Source organism: Cryptomeria japonica, chromosome 6 (genome assembly GCF_030272615.1).
Source record: "Cryptomeria japonica chromosome 6, Sugi_1.0, whole genome shotgun sequence".
Lineage (NCBI taxonomy): Eukaryota > Viridiplantae > Streptophyta > Pinopsida > Cupressales > Cupressaceae > Cryptomeria > Cryptomeria japonica.
Genome location: NC_081410.1, coordinates 548,899,519 through 548,917,300, shown reverse-complemented (window position 1 = coordinate 548,917,300; position 17,782 = coordinate 548,899,519). Strand labels below are relative to the sequence as shown.

The following is a 17,782-nucleotide window of genomic DNA, read 5'->3' as shown; positions in this document are numbered from 1 at the left end:
GACACAAAAGACACTGGTTCAATTTTAGTGCACCAATTGAAGTGTTTGCTAGTCTATGAAAACAAGGCACACAAATGCAGATTAAAAACAAAGATTTATTAGTAGTTTGGGTTGTTTCAAATGATTACCCCTTCCTACAAGCACACAAGTTAGGTAAATTTTAGATCCAAAAGACTTTGTGAAATAGGGACCTTCAACAATGCATTTTTTTTTACAAATTCAAAGATTTGATTCATCATAAAAAAAAGACCACATGTAAAATTTCAAGAAATTTCCAGAAATGTAAGAAATTCCAAAAAATTTGCTAATTTGCTCCAAAAATTATTTTTTTATAAAAAAATCATAAAAAATTCATATAAAATGCAAAATTGATCCCAAAAAATCTAAAATTTTTACTGGACACTCCTAATGGTCTTCCAAACCTTTATAAAAAACATTTTGCAAAAAATCCAAGCAGTTTGTGAGATATGAGCAAAATAATGAAAAACCCGAATTTTCAAAGATCCAATTTTTTAGGAATGAGTTTGCATCAAATTTAAAATAAAAAAGAATAGATCATGTGTATAATTCTAAGAGATTTCCAAAAATGTAATAAAATCCTAAAATTTCGCTAATTTTCTCTCAAAATTATTTTTTTATGAAAATACATAGAAATTTCAAATATTCTCCAAAAACTCTGATTTTATTACTGAGAATTTATGATATTGTTCTTGACCTGAAAACAAAATTTTATGTCAAAATTAAAACCGTTTTGTGAGATCTAATCAAACTAATGAAAACCCCTAAATTTTAAAAATCCAATTTTTTAGGACATATTTTGCATCAAAATTAAAATCACAAAGAACAGATCATGTGTATAAATATGAGAGATTTCCAAAAATGTAAAAAAATCCAATAAAATTATCTCATTTACTTTCAAAATTATTTTTTTATGAAAATTCATAAAATATTCATGGAAAATGCAAATGTGCTCCAAAAAATCTGAATTTTGGATTGAGAGCTCTTGATACTGTCTTCAACCTGCCAACAAAATTTTATGCACAAATTCCAAACCATTTGTGAGATCTAATCAAATCTCTCCAAGATCTTGATTTTGTATCCAAAACCCTAGCTGCACAAGATTATTCTCCAAATTGTTTTACAAAATAGCAATATAGGGTTATAAAAACCTGCAAAAAACATAGATCTAACAAAAATCCATGTCCCACCAGACATGCCAAAATGTTTATGGTGAAAATGGATAAAACAATATTATTGAAAGACTAAATGAATTCAACCAGAAAACCCTAGCCTAACAACAACAAAGATCCACCATAACATATGAAGATTAACTAAGACAATGCAAACCAAATGAAATCACAAAGATTATACCATCACATGTCCAATAGGGTTTGGATCTCCATTCTTCCTATCTCCATTGATCTTGCTTGATATATTTGCTCTCAGATTTTATGTGTGCACAAGAGCTCAACAAAGAACGGAAATGTGGTTGAAAGTAGGCTTGATCGCATATGAAAGTTTGAATGCTAGAATGCTTGATTAGATTGATTAGAATGACTAGAATGATTAGAATAACTGATTAGGGTTGATAATTAAGGAAGCATCGCCTTATATAGAAGACACTATAAGAAATTGAGGGATAAGATTAAGAGGTGTAAAAGATAAATGGTCGGCTAGGATTAGAGGGTAGGTAGAGGAAATAATAAAATAATGAGAGGGTAGGTAGTGTAGGAATTAAGAGATGAATGACATGTGTCATGGGTAGAAAAAGCTAATGAATTAATTAAATAAATAAAGATTTATTTAATTAATAGAAGAGGTGGGATTAATTAAATAAATAAAAGTTTTTATTTAAATGAGAAATAAGGCTAGAAGAGGATAAATGAATTAATTAAATAAATAAAGGTTTATTTAATTAATAGAAGAATTAGGCTTAAAATAATTAAATAAATAAAGATATTTATTTAATTAGACGTGACAATTATATGTGTCTACAGTTACCATTAAAGTTTGGTGAATACCTAGTTTGAGAAGGGGTAGTGTAGGCACCTAAAATTAATTAAATTAATATTTAATTACCTTAAGCTTGTCAACATAATTAATTGATTTAATTGTGTTATCCTTATTCTTCTCGGTGTTAATTAAATCTAATTTAATTAATTATGTCACTATAGTCCAATAAGTAATTTATCAATAAATTAACTATTTCCCCATTCTTCTAAGGCCACCTCAACCATTATTTCTTCTAAATCCACTTAGTTAATTAATTTTAATTAATTAACCTAACTAAAGTGATTCCTACAAACTACTTTCCCTAACCTCCACTTAGCCTAATTAATTCTTCTAGAAGCATTATCATTATTTTCTCCAATTTTAAATTTCCCCTCTCATGTCACATCAATCTTAAACCTCTCAAAGAAATTCAAATTTCTTTTCCCCCTTTTTCCAAGGAATTTTATACTCCTTTTTATTTCTCCAATGAATCCTTGGTCCATGCCCACTATCTTGAAACAATCTTAACCTTTCATAAGCAAATCAATCTTGGCCCTCCATTTTTGCCTCCTCCAATCTATAAATTAGAGTCTCCTCTCCTCACAAAGGCATCCACTTCCATTATATCCTCATATTGTCCATTTGAGATCCAAAATCATCCATCTTGCCATCATAATGTTGAAATCTTGTCTCCTAATCCAAATGTATCCATTTTTATCTAATCTGAATCCAAATCTTATCAAATCATCCACCAATCTTGTTGTGCATTTGGAGAGCAATCCACATCCCAAAGAAGAGAACATCCAATCAAGTGGAGCGATAGGGTGCCTCTACTTCATCACTTGCTCAATCGAAGGAACAAGAGAGATCTTCTCTTGCAAGGTATAAATTAGCTAGTTTATTGTTCTCATTTGGTTTTATATGCTTATTTGTTTTCAAACTAACCATCTAGAACCTTGCTCGATTTCTCTTGCTTCAGGTAGTCCCAATATCTAGAACCATCTAGAACCTTGCTTGATTTCTCTTGCTTCATGTACTATTTGGCTATTGAGATAGCCACCCAATATCTAGAGGCCTAATAGAATTCATATTATACTCATAAGATCAATATAACAAGAATAAATTGTATTCCGATTAAAGAATGCAAATCTAATGGATGTATTATATGTATGAGAGACCCTTGATTATATAGGCCAAGGTGAGACATACAATGGCATAATATTAAGACAACTATCTTAACATTGTGATATGATACATAAAGTGATAAGTATCATAAGTACACCCTAAGTAAACATAAGTGATAATATGTGAAAGGGGCCTAATAATGGAACTAGTTAGGTAATATCCAATTCATAAAATATCAAGTTTCATTGGTTTGGTTTATCACCAACCAAACATCTTAGTAGATTACCAAGACTTTTATTTACAACATCAATTCGACCATTAGTTTGAGGATGATAATTTGAGCAAAAAACCAATTGTGTTCCCATTTCTTCCATAATGCACGCAAGAAATGGCCAATAAACTTGGTATTTGTTGGTTCCCAAATCAACACTTTCCAAGTCCTATAGGAATTTCTAGTAACTCATTAACAAACTTGGGAAAGGATTTGGCCAACTGAACGAGAATCAATCATAAGACTAAAGTCTCCTACACTTTTGGATCTACGAGACCAAGGCGGGTGAACCTATGTAATGTCTAAACAACTTTCAGCTTCAAAATACTTAGGACATTACAACTTACAGCAGATCATCCTAACGAAAGATACTAAGGGAGATGGATAAACTCTTGGTTTTGGCTACAACCTTAGTTTACAAACATCTATGCACTTATTAAGATTGGGTTTCTACACTAATCCTACTCCTAATGTAGAAAGTAAAAGATATTTTAATAAAAGAATGATTTTGAAAACTGAAAATAAATCCCATGACCAGTTCCTTATTAGGGTAGCAGGGTCAACCTACAACAAGTAGCAAATGAATCCAAATAGACTAAACATAACTAGCTAGATTTGAGCACTAATGCATGACATCAACACTCTCCATTGAAGATTTCCTACAACCATGCTTAAAATCCTGCATATATATAATACCATTTCTCATTCTACCTTAGACATTTTAATCTCTTCTTTGAAGAGAAGCTAAAGATAAAATAACACCTAACTTGCTGAGACAAAATAAAGGATGCATCATCTTTTATTACATAAAATGAGAATAATACATGAAGGAGGCAGCTTGAGAAAAACTCATAAAATTTGCTTGTACACTGACTGCATCTATTTAAAAATAAAATATTACATGCTGAGAATAAAAACTCTAAACTAATCTAAGTCTGGAACTATGCATGGAAGTCTTGCTTCTAGCACTTACAAAAAACTTGCACTCAGAATACTCTTTTTTGAGAAGAAGAGAAAAGATATACATTCAAGAAGAAAAACCTAATGAGAACCCTAAAGGCATCTTGAGAAATGACATGTCTTCATCTTGAAATCTGAAAATCTTCTCTTCTTTAGAAATTTTCCAAAGATGCACCTTCTCACCCCTGCTGGAAAAGTAAAAAATCTGAAAACCATCACTTGCAGGCACTTGTCACACCACTTTCTACCCTTTGTCCAAAAATTATTATTTGTAGCCTTTGTCTACTTGACTGCAAAAGTTCACACTTTCCCTCTTTGTCTGAAAAATTGAAAAATAATCCCTTTTGGAACAGTTGCTCAATCACTTTCATCTTTTGAATAAAAACTGTTTGGCATCATTCAAGCAAATATCAGCTGCAGATTTCCCTTCATGTCCCAATATACTCTGGAAAACATTTTCCATTGCTGAAGAATAATAATAATCTCCTACCAGTATTGGGACTCCCTTTACCTAAAATGAAAATTTATGTTTGGTAGCCCCAACATTTCATTTTAGAGTAAAAAGGAGTATCAATATTTCTCCCAACTGCTATTTCATCAACCTCTGGCATAATAACATACATTTAGTCTCTTACTTGCAAAGAATTTGTACCCCTGCTACTTTAGATAACACCTATTGGTGAGAAGATTTCATCATTCTTATCCATGAGCATCACAAATAGAGACTACTTCTATTAGAATGAGATAAATATCAGAATTCCCCTTCTCATCATGGTATGTCTGACTTACATCCCTTGGATTGTGATCACATCTCGTAACAAAGAAAACCATGACTTAGAAGGGGGCCATTTACAAATGTACTTTTTGCAAATTTTCTCCTGTTCAGGCTAAATGTTCTACAAGCATGAAGTCATATCCCAAATCCTCTATAAAACGATCATAAGGAGTCTTCATAAACTCCATATCTTTTCGCTAAATTGTTGATTAAATGAGAGCTTCTATCCTCCAGAAAAGCATAAAATTCCTGAGTATATAATGTAAACTTAAAACCTTCCTTTGTAGTAGTCCATTAAAATACTCCACTGCCCTTACACATGAGAGGACACATGAAATAAGGATCCAATGCGATATAGATGCAAGCAAGTCGCTATATGAATATCACTCCACTTTATGCTCAAAACTGCTATCCAAAATGTGCCTTGGTCCATGCATTATGCAGCCTTGCTCATCCACAATGAATTCTGTTAGCATCAAACAATGTGTAGCACATTATGCATTCATAGTTGTCCTGAGACCACATTTACTTGGGGCATTTTTCAAATAGTCCACATACCTCACCTGCACCTCTAAGGGATTGCATCTTCAATATTTTACTCTTTCCCTCAAAGCATTATGAGCGGTCTTGTGTTCCATGGCAGGTTTATTTTTTAGTTCTCCCTATTGGGTGACAGTCTTTGAATCTACATAATATAACATCATCATTACAACATTCAGTTCATTACTCTAGCCTTAGGACTGGAATGGGCAGCAATCACCCCCCTCTAAAAACCCAACGCGATATCCAGGGAGCACATCATCTCCATAATTCTTACATCTTAGCAACGCATTTAATAATTTATCTGGAAGACGAGTCAAGCAATAGCCAATGCTTGTGACTTCACAAATCTGAATGTCATTTATAGCTAAGGCGCTATCATGGTTGGGCTTTCACAGTAACAAAACACACGACACCTCCCACTGATATGTACTGCAAAATAATGCATGGAATGTGTGAGAGGAAATATCATACCAATGTCCTCATTCGTATACCCACTTTCAATCGTGAGCTGCAACATAGAAATCATTTGTAGTCTGTGGTTTTGCCTCTAGAGTCACCAAGTAGAATGACTGAACACAAAACCCTAAACTGGTCTTCCATTGGTCTTTCCATGACCTTATTTATATTTCCTCTTCACAGGCTATGACTTCTTCTTCCGCTACTCCTCTTTTGATTGTCCTACATGCCCTTTTGCTTGGTTGAAATCCCATTGCGGGATGATGAGGAAGCAACATTTATTTCCTTCCTTCATACCCCACACCGCATCCTTCATGTACATTTTTATGCTATGGGATGGCAGGGAAAGCCATTCCCGCAAGTCTTTGCTTACCCCACTCATCCATTTGGTGGTCAGTTTTATCATGCAAAGTGGCAGGGAGAGCTCTCTCTCCCGCCCCCACAGGACCGCACCCCATCTGTCTTGGCTTAATCCCCTTGTGGAGTGGCAGGGAAGGCTTCCTTCCCGCCAACCCATGGGATTTCCCCGCCTCTCATTAATGTTGTGCGGGGCGGAGAAAGGATACGCATTCCTCCTACCCCACTATCCCATGTATTTTTAGCCTGCTGAGAATGCTTTGTGGGTAGCATTAAAATTCTATTTGAATTTCAAAATTTTCTTCATGTGATTCTTCTTTGTGGGCCCACAAATTTCAAAAGAAGAAGGGGGTGGGGGGGGGGAAATAATAAATTAAATCAGTAAAATGATTCATTTTAATTTTTCATTTTCATAATGCACGGACCCACTTATGGCCTCTCTAGGATTAGGAAGCATTTGATATGAAATTTAAATATTCCTTTGTGCAAAATCATGCTCTTGGTCAATAATTCATTGATTTTCATTTGCCCTTTTTAACCATGAATGGTTCTGTTGTAATATTATTTAAATCAAATTAATTTAAATAATTTATTTTCCTTCAAAAGGCCTCAACTAGTACACTGGGTCACAACTTTTGTAGGGCCCCTGGTGGGCCCAGCTAAATTTGTTTTTGTTTCTGGGCAACTGACCCATTGAGAATGCTTTGGAACACTGACTGGATGTGTCCCAAACATGAAAACTTGAGTGATCAACCATTAATTTTGACATTTTGCAACTTTGAATTTTGGGTTGAAAACACCTGAATAGTCCCTGGAATCAACTTTGAAAACTGACCCAAACACCTAATCAAAGCCTACAACCTGGCACACTGATAGATTGTAATATGAAGAATCTAGAGAATTAGATGGATTGTCATTGTGACATCCGAGGAAAAATTTATTAACCTCCAAATTTTCTTGCTCAAAAAATCTGGGGAGTGTTACCTTTTAACTTGAAAAAGTTCGTTTGGAATGGGTCTTGAAAACCGATCAAACAATGAGATGGGAGGCCACAAACCAAGAAAATGGTAGATAATTATATATGGAATCAAGGGGTATAATAACTTTGAATTGAATGTCAACTAGGCATGAAATAAAAATTCGCAAAGAGGGCTACAAACTATTGTTTGACACTATCCAGTTTGCAAAACTGCACTTTTTGCAAACTGATTCAACTCTGAAAACTTGTCAAACGGATTCATGGGACTATGCCACTTGTCATGGGGCTTCAAAAGATTGTAGATAATCATGGGAAACCCTCAATTTATCATTTTAATCACTTGGCACGAAGATACAATTGCTCAAGGTGGGCCCATTAAAAAAAGTAAACTACTGCAAATCAGCAAACCAACTTATGGACCTCCAAAGAGGACTTCACAAACTTAACAAATCTGATCTAGGGAAGTTGTAAATAGAATCATAGCATCTCTACAAGGATCTTAACACTTCCCCAAAGGGATTTCTCATGAAACTCAATAAGTGCAAAATTACAAGCTCTTAAATAGAGCAACTTAGGCCTATTCTAAAAGGCGATTTTGAATGCAATCTACAAAATTTTGAGCCTGGGTCTTCAAATTAGAAAAAAATTTTGAAGTCCCAACAGTATCAAAATTTAAAACAATACTTTTAGGAAAACCATGTAGTCTAACTACCCCCTTGAAAAATAATGTAGCTATGTGAGAAGCATCAATACTCCTTTGACATGGAAAAAATAAAACATTTTAAAAATGTATCAATAATAACACAAAGCGAAACATTGCCTCTTTGTGTATGAGGAAACCCTAAAACAAACTCTAGATTTATATATTCCCATAGTCTCTCTAGAATTCGAAATGACTTACACAACCCCATTTTTTATCTTACTCCTTTAGCATGTTGAAAATTTTTACAACTTTACACTAGCTTATTTACATATGCACTCATTTTAAGCCAAAAACGCCCTTCACTCACTTGTTCCAATGTTTTTTTTTACTCCATAATTTCCATTCAAACTCACACTATGTTTTTCTCATTAAATTCTTCCTCATTTACCCTTGAGGTATCACAATATTTTTCTTTCAACAACAATCCTTCTTAAATTAAATATTCTAGCCATGACAATCTATCTTTTTCTAATAGATACTTACATGTTGCTTAGCTTCTTTGAAATCAACATCCGCTTCATATAACTCTTACACAAAATCAAAGATAAAAACATTGACACACAACTCATTTAGTAAACAACATCTTTGACTCAACACATTAGCTACATGGTTAGACTTTCCACTCTTATTTTAAAAACAGAATAATAACTGCAAAATTCGTCCATTTCATGTGTTTTTTATTTAACTTGGCTATTTATGAACTACAAGGCATGTTGATAAATATACAATAAAAAGTTTTTTGGTAGCAATTAATGTCTCAACTTCTTATTGTAGACACTGAAAATTGTCCTAAGTCTTTGACGACACTTTTCACTAACATTTTTCGTCTAAACTAATTAAATAATTTTAATTTTTTAATCAGTACTAATATTATTCTTCTAATTTCCTATAATTAAATATTTCTTAATTGTTTAAGTATTGTTATTCTAAACTATTAATTAAATATAATCTTCATTATTTAATTAATATTCATCAGATCTCTTTTTAATCAATTAATCTTGATCTTAATCAACTAATCCTAACTATTCCTCTTTGATTAAATAATTCATTTAATTATTTCATCCCTTTATTCTAAGCTAATTATTATTCCATGATTAAATAATTATTTTAACTATTTAATCCCATTTCTCCAATTGTTCAAATTAAATAAATTTTTAATTTATTTAATTACCATGTGTGGGTGAAATAAATAAATTTTATTTATTTATTTATGATCCCACTTATCTCTTCCACTTTCTAATTTCTATCTCTCTTAGCTTTTCAACTTGCTAATTTGGTATTTATGAGAAGATAATTAAAGTTTTTATTATTTATTCTCATAATATCCTCCCATTTTCTTTCTTCTATCTTCATCCTTCCCTAAATGGCAGCTCTACTGTGCACCCAATCGGGTCTATCCATCTAACCAAAAATCTTTTCAATCTTAGCCATTCAATCAATTCCCAATTTTTCTATAAGTTGAGCTCTCATTGCTCATTTTCAACAACCACGTCTCAAGTATCCTCACGCTAGTGATTTTACTATCATCTTGCTTCTATCACACTTTCATTTTGTAGGTGAGATCCACAACACATTTGGAGGAAAACGAGAAACAATGGAGGTCAAGGAAGGAGTTTTTACATGTGGTTTGCGCTTTTGTTTTGAAATCTTGTCTTTCCTTCTTTCATTGAATGTATTAGGATTAATTTCTTAGCTTGTTATGTTTTGTGGTTGCATATATTAGGCTTTGATATGTTATTCCAAATTCCTAGTTACACTTATAACATAAAGGATCAATCCTTGGTTTACTACTTATCCTAGACATTTCCCTCAAAAATTTCCTTTTTTATTCATCTCCTTCATCGGTATCATCTCCTATTTCTTCTATTCTTCTTCATCCTCACTCGCATATTTGGCATGTAATCCTCTACATTGTTCCATCTCCATAGCATCTAATCATGTCATTATTCTTGTTAACATTTACACAATCACCATATCACTAGCTTGAGGTGTTGATCTTCTACCTAATCCTCTCGGTGACATGACTTCTCTAGATTCTTTGTAGTTGTAGGCTCACACACTCTTCTTCAACCACAATAAAAGATTTATAACCCCTCTCTTTGGTATGCCTATAGTCCACATCAAAAAACTTTCTCTTATATCACTTGGTGCAAATCTAATACCAAGGGTCTTATTAGACTGTTAGAATTAGCAGGAAAAAATATATATAATTATTTATTTGTACCAAAAATTGTTATATAAGTACACAAAAATTGAATCCATTATGTAGTCTTATTCTCTTTGTTTACAATCTAAAATTTTAAAACCCATATGTTGGTGTGAATAGGTGTATTACCTAACTAGTTCCACTATTAGGTCTCTTTCACATATTATTACTTAAGCTTACTTACGGTACACATAGGAATCTTTCTAGAAATCTCTAGGTGTCATATGATCTTATCTTATCTCAACTGTTTATGTCACATATCATAAGATTAAGTCACTTGTCATAATCATATGTTATCTTATGTCTCACCTTGGCCTATATAACCAAGGGTCCCTCATACATGTTCTTTATGCTAAATTTGAACCTATATGTAAACCCTAACAAGATCCAACCACAAAACCCTAGATCTACAAACTAATTCAACACAACATCAATGAAGAATCTATCAAACATGCAATTACTGATGAAATCAAGAAAATTATTCCTTTCACATGTCCAATAGCATTGTTTCCATTGTTCTCCTATCTTCCATGATCTTGTATTTGATAATGTTTCTCTCATATTTGTGTTGCACTTGCACAAGAGCTTAAGGAAGAATGAGTGTGGTTGTGATGATGTATGCTAGAATGATTTTGACATTAGGTATGCTCAAGATATGGGTTGAATGATCAAAATGGAATGAAGAATTCTCTTTTATAGAAATCTCAAGGAGAATAAAGGGCTTATATTAAGAGGTTAAAATATGAATGGCTAGGATCACATAGGTAAGGTAGAATCAATAAGATTTAAGGGTAGGGAAAGATGAAGGGAGAACATTAATAGGTGGAAACATAAAGGATAAGGGTCAATAGGATTAAGAGGTCAATTTGAAATAAGGGTTGAGATTAAAGAGTAGGTAATTTAGGGAGATGTTTTGTTGCATGGATAAGAAGAAAAAGGCAAATGAATTAATTAAATAAAGTATTTATTTAATTAATACAAGAAAGGCTAGATAAATTAAATAAATTTAGGAGAGAGGTGGAAGGACTAAATAAATAATAAATATTTATTTAAACTAGAAAAAAGAGGCTTATTGAATTAAATAAATAAATAAATAATTTATTGAATTAATAAAATACATTAGGATAAAAATAATTAAATAAATAGAAAATATTTATTTAATCAAAGGACAATTTAAGGTGTTTACATTTTGACCCTCTTTCAAACAATGCAGTTTATCGCATTATTTCAAAGAATAAAAACTTTGTGTAATGCCCACCAAAATACCCTAGAGAAACTAACCAACTAATATGCAAATAGAAAAAAAAAATTTAAACATCATCTAATGCAACACATATAGTTAAATACACATACACTTTAAACAACCATACACAAGATAATCTTAAACCATAATCATAAAAACAACCATACACAAGCAGAAACAAATACAACTTATCAATTTACTTTCCCTAGGGTATCTCAACACCATTACTTAATATAACACTAAGAACATAACATCATAATCACTACCATAATACAAATCCATCATTATCCATAGCCATTAATCCCATTAGATTCATTTTAAGAGCACCAATCCCAAATGTTCCTAATCACCCTTTACCTTAATATTATCATAACATGATTAATTTCATTTCTAATATCTTCTACCACATATCTAATCTATCTCCTTAATAGCTATAGAAATTCACATATCAATAAATACATAACCATTCCAAGAGATAAATACAACAAGGGATAACTTCTTTTCCTACTAAAAATGTATACTCAATTCCCATTTAAGACTATCTAATGACAACTTATTTAAGCATAAATTCAGTATCTTATTTTCATCAATGATCAATATCCAAGATAAATTAAGAATTATAACAATAGTTACAACATCATACCCTATTACAAAAGTCATGATCACTACCTATTACATCCTTATCCTTAATATGATTTCAAGGCCTTATTACATCAAGATACATAGTTCTTTTGTCTACAAGTACAACTATCTCATTAATCCTACTAATACAAATGACATATAAATCCTACTACATCAATCTGCTACAAGAATCCATCCATAAGCTAAAGAGATAAGAAATCTACATCTATGCACAAGAGCATCCAACAAAGAACATCCAAATGGAAGAACACATCAAACCACTCGACCATGTGGAACCAAAAAGGAACCACCCCCCATGCTAGGAGATGACACAAGGTCCCACACACACTCTAGACCTTGTTTGACACCTAACAACCAAAGAGACCTCAATGATACAACTCCACAACTAAAAAGAAACTACACAAACAATAAGCCAAATCACATCACAAGGCTAAAACAAAAACCATAAAACTTCCAGAGGCTAATCAACAACAAGGCATAAGGAACAAGGATCTTCATGTAGGGAAAGAGTGTCAACACATGCTATCACCAAAGCAATAAAGGATACCCTAGGTAAGGGGATTTAGAGCTCCATGTTCCCAACATCCATGATACACATGCGGAACCATCTCAACCTTTGAGAAAATCAAGGGAGTCTGGTTTATCCGGTTACCAGATCTTTCCATACCTTATCTTGAGTTTGTACTAGCACTCCAGGCCATGAGATAGGGTACCACCAATACAATACTTATCTTATTAAGATGAATTACTACTACCCATCCAACTGTTGGTTAAAAGATTTATCACTTTAGTTTTATACTCTTTTTCCCATGTCAATGACAATCTGACTAACAGTTGAGTCACTTACAATGGTATTTACAAGTGCTCTATGCTTGTTTTAAAAGGCACAACTAGCTTTAGATGATATACAATGAATGAAAACAAAGGGTATGCTTTTCACCAGAAAGCAGAAAAGGCAAACCAACACCTACCCATAACCATGAAAGTAGATGTAGATGATTGATTTTATAATGAAGTGAATGTAGATAAAGGACACAAAGTTTACTTATTCCACACTCACAAATGATATCCAAGGAAAGAAAGAGTAGCAGAACCCTTTAACATATGATTTAATCTGAACTCAAAGTTTCATAATTAAACACACACACAGCCCATTATAGTAGGATGACACTAAAAGCAACTGCAAAGAAACACAGTTCATTGCAATTTAAAGAAAAGTTCCAAAATTCAAAGATTCAAAAACATCTTCATAATCCCTTCCATATCAAAATATGAGTTCATAGATTCAATATCATATACCATAAAACTATGTAGAAGAGAAATCTATATTGTCTTTCCCCCCCCCTTCTTCTTCTCCCTTTTTTATCTATACTATCATCTATTTATACTAAAAATCCCCTTTTCATTTCCAAGAAATGATTCATTTCATAGTAACCATCTTTGAAAATGGCTGCCTTTAAACATATTTAAGGAAAACGAAATTATCAAAAATCCCTATAAAAAGAACTATTCCTTGCATTATAAACAACTACTAACTTTACACTTTTTTTTCATTAGGCATCGGGTTCCAACCTACAATCTAATTGTCAATCGGTCAAGTCAAAAAGGATATCATCCTCAATGTGCTCCACATCTGGTTGAATCATGGGTCCCTTTCCTTTAGGCACCATGTCCAAAAAATTAATTACCAGGTCTCCTTCTTGCCATAATTTCTTCTTCCAAACGTTGTTCGTGGTTTCTAGCTTGCTCCGCAATCTTTTCTAGTAGAGCAATAGTTTTTCTATATTCGGCAAATTCAGTTCATTGTTTCCATGCAAGAGATCGCAATCCTAGGATAATATTCCCTTGCTTAGTTGTTGGCTAATTTAGGTCTGGATTATCAAATGGCAGCTGACCATCATGAGGGAGGACCATTTCGAAAAAAGAAGCTCATAATGACATGCGTTACTTTGATCGGCTCCTGAAGGTGGTGCATTAAATTTCTTGTGAAAGATGATAATATAAAGTTTCATGACCTTCACCACCATCTTTACGTGCTTCCAATTGTTTAATTTGTCATTAATATAGTGCTTGAAAAACTTTCCTTTATATGTTTCTTGGAATTTGAGCATTGCATGGCGAGAAGCTAAGCCAGAAAAATGACAATCCCAACACAAGGTTTTGTTGTATCAAGGCTTGGCTACTAAGCAAAAAAGGCTAGTTTATATGGATCGCTTTACAAGGTGGTGGCACTCGAGAATCGAGGCAGGATCTTTACATCGCATAGTCATGAGGAATCAAAACTCCACAACCAATGACTAAGATTTCGATTTTTTTTAGAAACTTCAGTCCAATCGATCAAAAACAAAGAAACTAAGGAAACAAATCGGACAATCGGGAACTTATAGACACTCATAACCCCGCAACATAGTTATGAAATACAAGGGGCAAGTGATTGTGTTTGAAAACTCATAAAATTCGTGATTCAAGACTTAGATTATCAAGTGAGTAATAAGGATCACGAAGCGAGGCGCAAAAAGACCCAAAAAGTAAAAAGAGCAAAAGGATTGGATAACACCCACCTAAGATTAATTTATTAGATTATCACTTGATTAACAATAAACAACCAATGAGCTATCCCAAAGGTCTATACCTCGCTCCTAATATAAAAAGTCCTAGCAGTCCATTCCTCATGACCTCGGTAGACTCATGGAAGCACACTCTCCCTAATCATGCTCTTAGGCCTTAGGGTGACAACATGCTCATAAACAATAACAAGGGCTCTCAAGAGGCAACCCAGATAACCAAGGTTTCTAATCACATAAATAATCATCAAATAAATCCATAACAACACCATAACCATAGCCTCAAGGGCAGTCATGAAAACACTTAGCATCTAAAACTCCACAATGTCAATATAACCAAATGAGCCCAATACAACAGCAAGGTATCAATAATCATTCTTAACTCAAAATGATGAAAATGAGAAATCGCAATCAATAATGCAGTCCTAGATCACCATAAGATGCTCAAAAAATATAGACTCGGCCTCTGAACTATCAAAAATACCAAAATAGAAAGCTCAAACTGACTCGGAAAGTCAAACCTATCACAGAAAACCAAATAAAGAAAACTGGTGCATTTACTTTGTAGAGTAGCACATTTAATAACTAGTACAACACCTTTAAATAATAGTTTAGCACATTTCATACCAAATAACGCATATGGAACATCAAACAGGGCATCTACAGGGTTTTGTAGTGCCTCTGCTAAACAAAACAACACATATAATTAGTTAAATATTGCATATATGAACTCACACAACACATTTACTATACAAAATGGTCATATAAAGGACAAGGTAGCGCATTTTTTTGCTTATGCAGCACATATGTTGGACAAAATAGTGCATTTTAGAATAGGTTTAGTGTATTGATTGCAGACTTGGAAAATGGTAGTCAATATTACGACATTGCCTATAAAATTCGGAAGACTAACAAACAAAGCCAAAACCAGCCAATTAGGGGCGCATTATAATTCTAAAACCAAGCAACCAACTTCAATAAACAGATAACACCAAGTGAGTAAGCAATTGACTCACAGCACACACTCAGAGGGCTCCTTTCCAACAATCACGGGGTATTAAAACAACAACTGGCTCAAGACCCGACATCAACCTCCCAATCAAAAAGAAAACATATCATAATATGCATCAAGCATAGTAACAGGAATACTGGAGTCTTTTAATACAACCATTATCTTTGCATGGCCAACATAGGAAAGAGAAAACATATGCCATTCCAACATCACACACATAGAACAAAATCCCAGCTTCCCAACTTAAATCAAAACTATATGAAATAATTTTTACCTCAAGATTCATATGCACAATTATGTATATTATCAACTACAAGATTCATCTCCCAAAATCTCCTGGCAAACAATATTTTTATCAGACACTGCACATACAATCTTTCTAGAAAACAAATGCAAGAGGAAGAAAATTAAACCAGCGTAAAACAATAGAAGTTATGGAAAATGAGTCTGAAAAAGCACAGTCCAACCAAAAGTCTAGCCAAGCCAAGCAATCCCAAAATCCAATTCATCATCAATTGCAAATTCATCCAGGAAACTAACCCAAGTAAATCTCAGAAAACTCAATAAATATAATTTCATACAAAATTATACAAAAATATCCACCAATCAAAATAATTCATAAAATAATATTTTCATACCTGCCATGCACAAAATCGAGGTAAGAAATTACAAAAATAACATTATTTATTTACCCAAATCTCTCAACCAATAGCAAAATAAGGTAGATAGAATATATAATATTTAATTAACCCAAATAGCAAAAAGGGAAATACATTATAATAATAAACTATGGGCACAATAAAATATACAAACCCAATAATAAAATAACTAAGGGTAATATAAATAAATACCTGTGTATGGTGAAAAGTAAATAATAACAACAATATTGAAAGACTAAAATAGATTCAACCACAAAACCCTAGCCTAACAACAACAAAGATCCACCATAACATATGAAGATTACCTAAGACCATGCAAAGCAACAAAATCACAAAGATTATACCATCACATGTCCACTAGGGTTTGAATCTTCATTTTTCCTATCTCCATTGATCTTGCTTGATATTTTTTCTCTCAGATTTTATGTGTGCACAAGAGCTCAACAAAGAACGGAAATATGGTTGATAGCTTGATCACAAAAAGGCTTGATTGCATAAGATTGATTAGAATGCTTAGAATGCTTAGGGTTGATAATGAAGGAAGCATCCTCTTATATAGAAGACACTTTAGAAAATGGAGGGATAAGATTAAGAGGTGTAAAAGATATATGGTCGGCTAGAATTAAAGGGTAGGTAGAAGAAATAAGAAAATAATGAGAGGGTAGATAGTGTAGAAATTAAGAGATGAATGACTAGTGTCATGGGTAGAAAATGCTAATGAATTAATTAAATAAATAAAGATTTATTTAATTAATAAAAGAAGTGAGATCAATTAAATAAATTAAATATTTATTTAATTTAGGAGAAGGAAAATTTAAATAAATAAAGGTATTTATTTAAATGAGAAAATGCTTAGAAGAGGATTAATAAATTAATTAAATAAATAAAGATTTATTTAATTAATAGAAGAATTGGACTTAAATAATTAAATAAATAAAAATATCTATTTAATTAGACAAGACAATTTTAGGTGTCTACATTTTGCCCCTCTTTGAGACAATGCAGCTTGTCGCGTTGGCTCAAAGAAGATAAGATAAACTGATACAAAGTTTCCCCATGATGAGAATGATATGTCCCCTCGAGAGATTGGATGAAAATGTTTAAAAAGATCGCAGACAATCTCTCGATAAGAAAGAAAGGCTAGAAAGGACTAACAAGATAGGATAGAATGACAAAGTCATGAGATAAAGAAGACTGACTGGGGAGAATAGGGCTAGAGTATTCTATAAAATAGACTATGAGGGAAAACATCCTCATTGTCATCCACACAACTAAGAGATCAAAGTATAGAGAGA

At 32.8% G+C, this 17,782-nt stretch overlaps 1 long non-coding RNA gene across 1 annotated transcript in view; it reads right to left on the bottom strand.

Moving 5' to 3' along the window:
- Nucleotides 1-902: 902 nt before the first annotated feature.
- Nucleotides 903-17,782, bottom strand: part of LOC131073038 (uncharacterized) — a 103,325-nt gene continuing 86,445 nt past the window's right edge. Inside the window, exon 3 of the long non-coding RNA XR_009112819.2 lies at nucleotides 903-1,020. This is a non-coding gene — a long non-coding RNA (uncharacterized LOC131073038). The remainder of the gene's footprint in view (nucleotides 1,021-17,782) is intronic.